This window comes from Sturnira hondurensis, unplaced genomic scaffold (assembly GCF_014824575.4).
Source record: "Sturnira hondurensis isolate 20B ecotype Veracruz unplaced genomic scaffold, ASM1482457v3 Scaffold0014302, whole genome shotgun sequence".
Classification (NCBI taxonomy): Eukaryota; Metazoa; Chordata; class Mammalia; order Chiroptera; family Phyllostomidae; genus Sturnira; species Sturnira hondurensis.
The window spans coordinates 3,096,974-3,103,606 of NW_028086933.1; the positions used below are offsets into that span (position 1 = coordinate 3,096,974).

The window sequence follows — 6,633 nt, forward strand, 5'->3', positions numbered from 1 at the left end:
GCAAACAATTTATTTTAAGTCAACACTGATGTGATTTTTTAAAGTTCAATTATATTTTATTATAGAAATTAATAATCTACCATAATATATAAAAGTGTTCATGTATTATTCAATTGCTAAAGAATAACTTCAAAAACATTTCAACCAATATAATTGTGAACATGACAAGTTCGTATCCCATCTTTCAAAGTAATTATTTTAAAAAACAACACTTATTGGACACCTGTTTTTGTATTACATTATTTATACCTCATGTTTTTTCCATGCCATCATTATTTTACAATATTAACCAAGATTTTCACCCAATATAAAATAATACAATAGATATGATTGTTTCAAGTAAAATCACTGAATTTTTAAAACTTGGGTTTTAAAAGCCATCAAATCCATCATTCAGTTTGGCAACATGTATCAAAACTCTTAAAACAGGGCATATATTAATGGCTTTAGCTATTCATTTTTTTAAATCAGAAAAGAATACAAAACTTATCTATAAATCTATTTATTTTTAATAGCATAATTTTAAACCACTTTATCTGCCCAATAATAATGGATTGTTATATGAACTATACATTATATTATCATATGATAAAATGCCCTTTTGTTGTTAAAATTAAACTAAGGAGGCTATTTAATGACATGGGGACATTTGGAATATACTGAATATTAAATCAGTAAAGAAGGTACCTAATTATGTGCAGTGTCTTCCAAATTGTTTATTTACTTATTGAATATATACTAAGTGCCAGGCTTAGCACATTTCATGTATTTACTTCATTAGATTCCCACACTCTAGGAGGAAGCTTCTAATGACCCCCTATCTTACTTATGCATAAATCTAGGTTTGGAACAGTTATGAAATTTACTTTAAAACATATAGCTTGAAAATAACAAAACTAGTATTTGAACCCAGGATATCTGGTTTCAGAAGCCAGGCTTAAATACCTACAATAACAGAAAAAACTTAAAAAACAAATACACCAAAAGGATAACAAAAGTTATGTCTGGGTGCTGAAATAACAGTATGTTTTCTATATTTTCCAAAAATTTTAGAGTGTTTATTAACCATAGTAAAAAATACAATGATTATCTGATAGGCCTTCAAGTTCAGTAATCATTTAATTATTTTTAACATAATTTGATAGACTATCTAATAAGCCAGTGCTGTAATCAACAACTATTGATACTATGAACTCCACAAAATGTGACTCTTCTTACTCCTGAAAACTGACAGCTCATACACAATATTCCCTTGATCAATACAGTCTGCTTTAAGATCAATAATCTCATTACTCAGATATCATAAAGTTGATTCACTGGAAGAAAATAAAATTCATAAAAATTCATCTCTTGTTTCATGAAATCAAAAAGGGGAAAATCCAAAAATTACATTTAGAACTAAATAAATTACATTAATGAACTCCTATGCATCCAGTAAAAGAATAATGGAAACATATAAATAGTGGCTTATAAAACGATTTCTAGATAGTATCAAATAAAAAAGAAAAAATTCCCGTATGTTTTTAAAACATCTAAATATGTAAACACATGAGTTCTGTCTGGTAAAAGTCCAGCCATTGCTAATGTAACAAAAATGGTTTGTGCCACATTGAAGTAACCTGGCAGCCAAGGAGAGTGAACTGGGATGTGCATGTGTGATCAATGACAACTTCATTGCACTAGTCAGTGGGGGCAGTAGACACCACTGAGTGACAATGTGCTGAGTGACCACTGTGGTCTCTCATTCAAGAGTCTTGCTCGCATGACTGGGCAAGTAAAGCAATAAATCTGCATCAGATTTTGTGTTAAGCTTGAATACACCTCCTCAGAAGCTATTCAGATGATTCAGAACACTTTTGGACACATTGCAAGGAGTGGAGCACAGACAAAAGTGTGGCACAAATGCTTCAAAGATGGTCAAGAAGAAGGTGCAGCAAAGTCACAGCAAGATCAAGACCATGTTAAACTGTGCTTTTTGATTGGAAAGGTGTTGTCCATCACGAGTACGCCCCTCCAGGCCGAAAAATGAATAAGGAGTAGTGCCTCAATGTTCTTCATCAGTCGAGAGATGCAATACAACGAAGTGGGCAACTGGTGGTTGGCAGCTTCATCGTGACAAAGCACCCGCTCATGCATCACGTCTTGTACAGAGTTTTTTGGCAAAGCATCAAATCACCCAGGTGACTCAACTCCACTACAGCCCAGATTTGATTGCCCTGTGACTTCTGGCTTTTCCCAAATCTAAAATCATCTCTGAAAAGGAAGAGATTTCAGACAGTCGATGAGATTCAGGAAAATACAACGGGGCCGCTGATGGTGATTCCAACAAAGGATTTTGCAGTGTTTTGAACAGTGGATGAGACACTGGGAGAACTGTGTAAGGTCCCAAGGTGCTTCCTTTGAAGGGGACCGAGGTATCATTGTCCTATGTACAGTGTTTCTTGTTATCTTGCATCTTCTTCAATAAATGTCTCTATCTTTCGTATTATATGGCTGGATACTTTCTGAACAGACTTTGTATACATATAAATAAATACAAAATGGTCAGAAAACACATTTTTAAAAGCCTGCATCCATAGATCATTAGTACATTCCTCCTGAGGCAGGAAGTGAAATTAGGGTGGAAGAACAAGCATATGGGAGACCTTTAAGTTTTTACTTTACATAGAACTGTTCTATTTCATGTTTTTAAAATGATGTGTTAAATGCATTTATATCATACAATTTTTGAAGGAATATAAAAATATATACAGTCTTAAAATTATCATCCTTCACACTCACACTTACTATACCCTATTTGCATTGTTGCATATATTTCTATTTGTATTATATAGCTCAATAATAACTTTTATATACTATAGTATGTATTTGTCCAGTACAATTTTAGAAAAACAAAGGTAAAATTAATTTACCTCCANAAGAACAAGCATATGGGAGACCTTTAAGTTTTTACTTTACATAGAACTGTTCTATTTCATGTTTTTAAAATGATGTGTTAAATGCATTTATATCATACAATTTTTGAAGGAATATAACAAATATATACAGTCTTAAAATTATCATCCCTCACACTCACACTTACTATACCCTATTTGCATTGTTGCATATATTTCTATTTGTATTATATAGCTCAATAATAACTCTTTTATATACTATAGTATGTATTTGTCCAGTACAATTTTAGAAAAACAAAGGTAAAATTAATTTACCTCCATACTTTAATGGAAAAAAATAAATACAGTTTACCTTCAGTTTTGAAAGAAAATTATTGTCCCATATGCAACCTTTGCTGACTATTAACTTCCATCACAAAAGGAACATATGAATTTAAACAATAAAAGTAGGCAAAACTAGACATACTTTATAGTGAAAAAGTTGTGTTAATCTCTGCGCAACAAGACAATTCAGATATTCTGACTGTGAAGTCAGATGCAGACTTACTGAGCCTACTTGCTCCACCACAAAGTTATTATTCTATCAGTCTCTTCCTTTTATAGCATATTTCCTAAATACAAATTGAAGGAAAAAAGCATGTCACAAATATGATCTTTCTTTTTTCTTTCTGAAAGGCTCAAACTCCTGTGGACAACACTTGGGGAAATCTCAGGGGTCAGCACAGCCAGAATACAATGGGTAAGCCTCACCCTTGGAAAGCCACCTTCGTGATCATGGTGTCTCCCCTGCCAGGTAAGTCTCTGTTCTTATTTTCTAAATTGTTCAAATAGTTATGAGATATTGCACAGATCTTTAGTGAAAGAAGAAACTACAAAGACCATTGAACAGATAGGAAATCTGAGGTCCAGAAAGCAATTTATCTAAAAGTATATAACTAATAACTGTCAAAACTCAGACAGTGAAATGCTGTAAGTGAAATGCTCAATTTAAAAGACTGTATGTTAACAGATGGAACATCATTGGAAATTAGCTTCTTGGAAAAAAGTCCAGCCTATTTAAAGATAATAAATAACTTGAATAAGTAGCATACTGACATTATTTGTGGCAAAAATAAAAACTGGGCTGAGATCATCTACTTAACTTTGTCAAATCCTAAAAAGCAGGGAGAGTCAATATCCATTCAGTTCTGTTCCATAAGTAACTATTATAAATTTTACTAGATATATATTTTAAGGAAATCAATACTTCAAGAGATGTTGGTGTATATTGATATCTGACTTAAAAAGCTCCTTGTCCAGTGAAATTGTGCAATAAATTAAACATTAACTCCATTGAGACTATTGTAATATTGCTGGTTAAACTGACTTTCTAAGTGTTTTTGTTTCTTACATATGTGAATATGGTGGCTATTTATTCAGAGCTTGAGAAAATTTTATTAAATGCAGGTTGGTTTCAGATTCAGTAAATAGTCATCATTATGTGTGCAATTCATGGTTTAATGCAAATCTTGCCTACAATATTTTAAATGGGAATGCTTATTTCTATGGAGCTAAAGTATGATGGAAAAATTCTAGGCTGAGGGTGATCTTGAAATAAATAGAATCTAAAACTCCAATGATAAACAGTGCATGATTTAGTATTCCTGCTCAATAAGTACTTGATCAGTTTTTAAATTTAATAATTACCTTAAATTTTATATGGAAAATGAATTAATTAACTTGAGAGGACTATCACCAAAGGCGATTCAATGAACATGAAATTAGCTATTCTCCCTAATCCATTTTCAGTAGTATTTTTATGGCTATAATGTATTCTACTGAACTGTTCATTCATTCATTCACAGCATATTTATTGAGTGCTTATTATTTTACACACTGTTCTGAGCATTGAGAAAACAGTAGCAATGAAGATAAAAACTGCTACTCTCATGTAGCTTACAATGCAGAGAAGACAGACATAAATAAAATAAAGAGTAAATTATAGGGTATGTTAAATCATAGGTTCTAAAGAGGAAATACAGCATGTTTATTTCCAACTACCTCCTTGAACCACGGAGAGTGCCTCACTTCTTAGTCATGGGTTTTATTTATTTGTTTGTTTTCTTGATAATAGAATGATTCTATTCTAACCCTTGACATTTCTGAGCTGATCTGAGCTGTCATTTCTTGATCTTTTCTATGAATTTATACTGCTACTGTGGTTTAATCAGGGGCTTACATTATCCAGACTCACCAAAGCTGGGAAGGAGAGTAAGAGGGTGCTTTTAAGTCTCCCTCTCTCATATAAATTTACCACCACTATCCCCTAATCTCCCAAAATTGTGTTGGCACACTCCCATGCCCTCTAAAAAAACCTAGTAAATGCTCAAGAATGTAAAGATATAGTCTGCCTTGGATGTCCCACTGAGCTTGCCAATAAAATTCAGGGTAAGGAAGTCAAATTATACAATGGCCTAACCCCATTAATTAAACATTGTACCTCACCCATTAATATGGCCACACACCATGGCACATGCCAGGTGCAGACATCCATGATTATTTAGTTAGAATAAACAGAAACTTCCCACTATTATAGAGGATGGATGTGATTACTCACACATGTTTTTTGTCAGGTCCTATAAAGACAACCTTCAGGGCAAAAGAAATGCTAAACAGTTTGTGTTAAAAATAAGCAATTGACAGATCTGAAGTACCAATAGATGCAATCCGTTATGGACTAACGAATGATTTTACTAAAAAAGAGTCTGTTGGAGACTCATACATTAGCTCATTTTATATGCAAAAAAAAGTTTTTTCTCTCACCCTTGGAGGCAAAAAGAATTCTGGTCACTGAGTTCATAAGACACACTACCTTTTCTCCCAGAAGTTCACAGAAGGATACAGACACCTAAATACAGAACCACAATGTTCTATCTTAAGCACAATGATAAAGGATGAAAAAGGACCGGTAGGATGTCAAAGAAGCAGCAGCACCTGAACTAATTTGGAAGGAGGCTGAGAAGTGAGAGACACAGCACTCAGAAGAGACTTCCTGGAAGTAATTGTACATGAGCTGGGTTATCTACATGAAAGGAGAAAGAAATCCAAAGACAGAAATGAAACCACAAGGTATATAGTAAGAACTACACGCAGTGGCCTGTGGAGCAACAGTAAAGCTGATATAGAGGTCGATGAAAAATAAGACTGGGCAGCGGCAGGGATCAGATCCTGAGAAGCTTGGACTCCATCCCATAGACAACACCTGAGGCATGTATGTGTCTTTGTGAAAAGAGTGCTCCATTCAGACTTGTGGAGGGAGAAAACATGGATTTGGAAGCTACTGATTTAATTCTGTAAGAACATAATAAGAGCCTAGATTAGGTAGTAGTGGTTATGAGTGTTAAGCAGACACATTGGCAGGTCTTGGCAGTTGATTGATAGGGGAGTCAGAAAAGGAAGTCAAATATAACTGAGAGGCATCTAGCTTTCCTGTGAGTAAAGAATTCTTGGGGTGTCTCAGGCAAAAAGGTGGGTGTTCAGGGACCACTGTGTGGCATTCAGGTAGGGAGGACCTGTGGGCAGCTGTGAACACAGACTGAGTTTCATGTTGACCTTTCGTAACAAACATTCATCTCTTGAAAGGCCATGCAATCTTCATGTTAATCAAATTTTACTAACTCAATTAAATTTTAATAATTTAGATACAAATGTTCAAACTGAAAGGAAGGAAACACAATAGGATATGCCCTGCTTCCCCTTA

General features: G+C 33.9%; 1 pseudogene; it reads right to left on the bottom strand.

The window, feature by feature from the left end:
* Positions 1-3,569: 3,569 nt before the first annotated feature.
* On the bottom strand, positions 3,570-3,695 carry LOC118998533 (uncharacterized; annotated as a pseudogene).
* Positions 3,696-6,633: the final 2,938 nt, after the last annotated feature.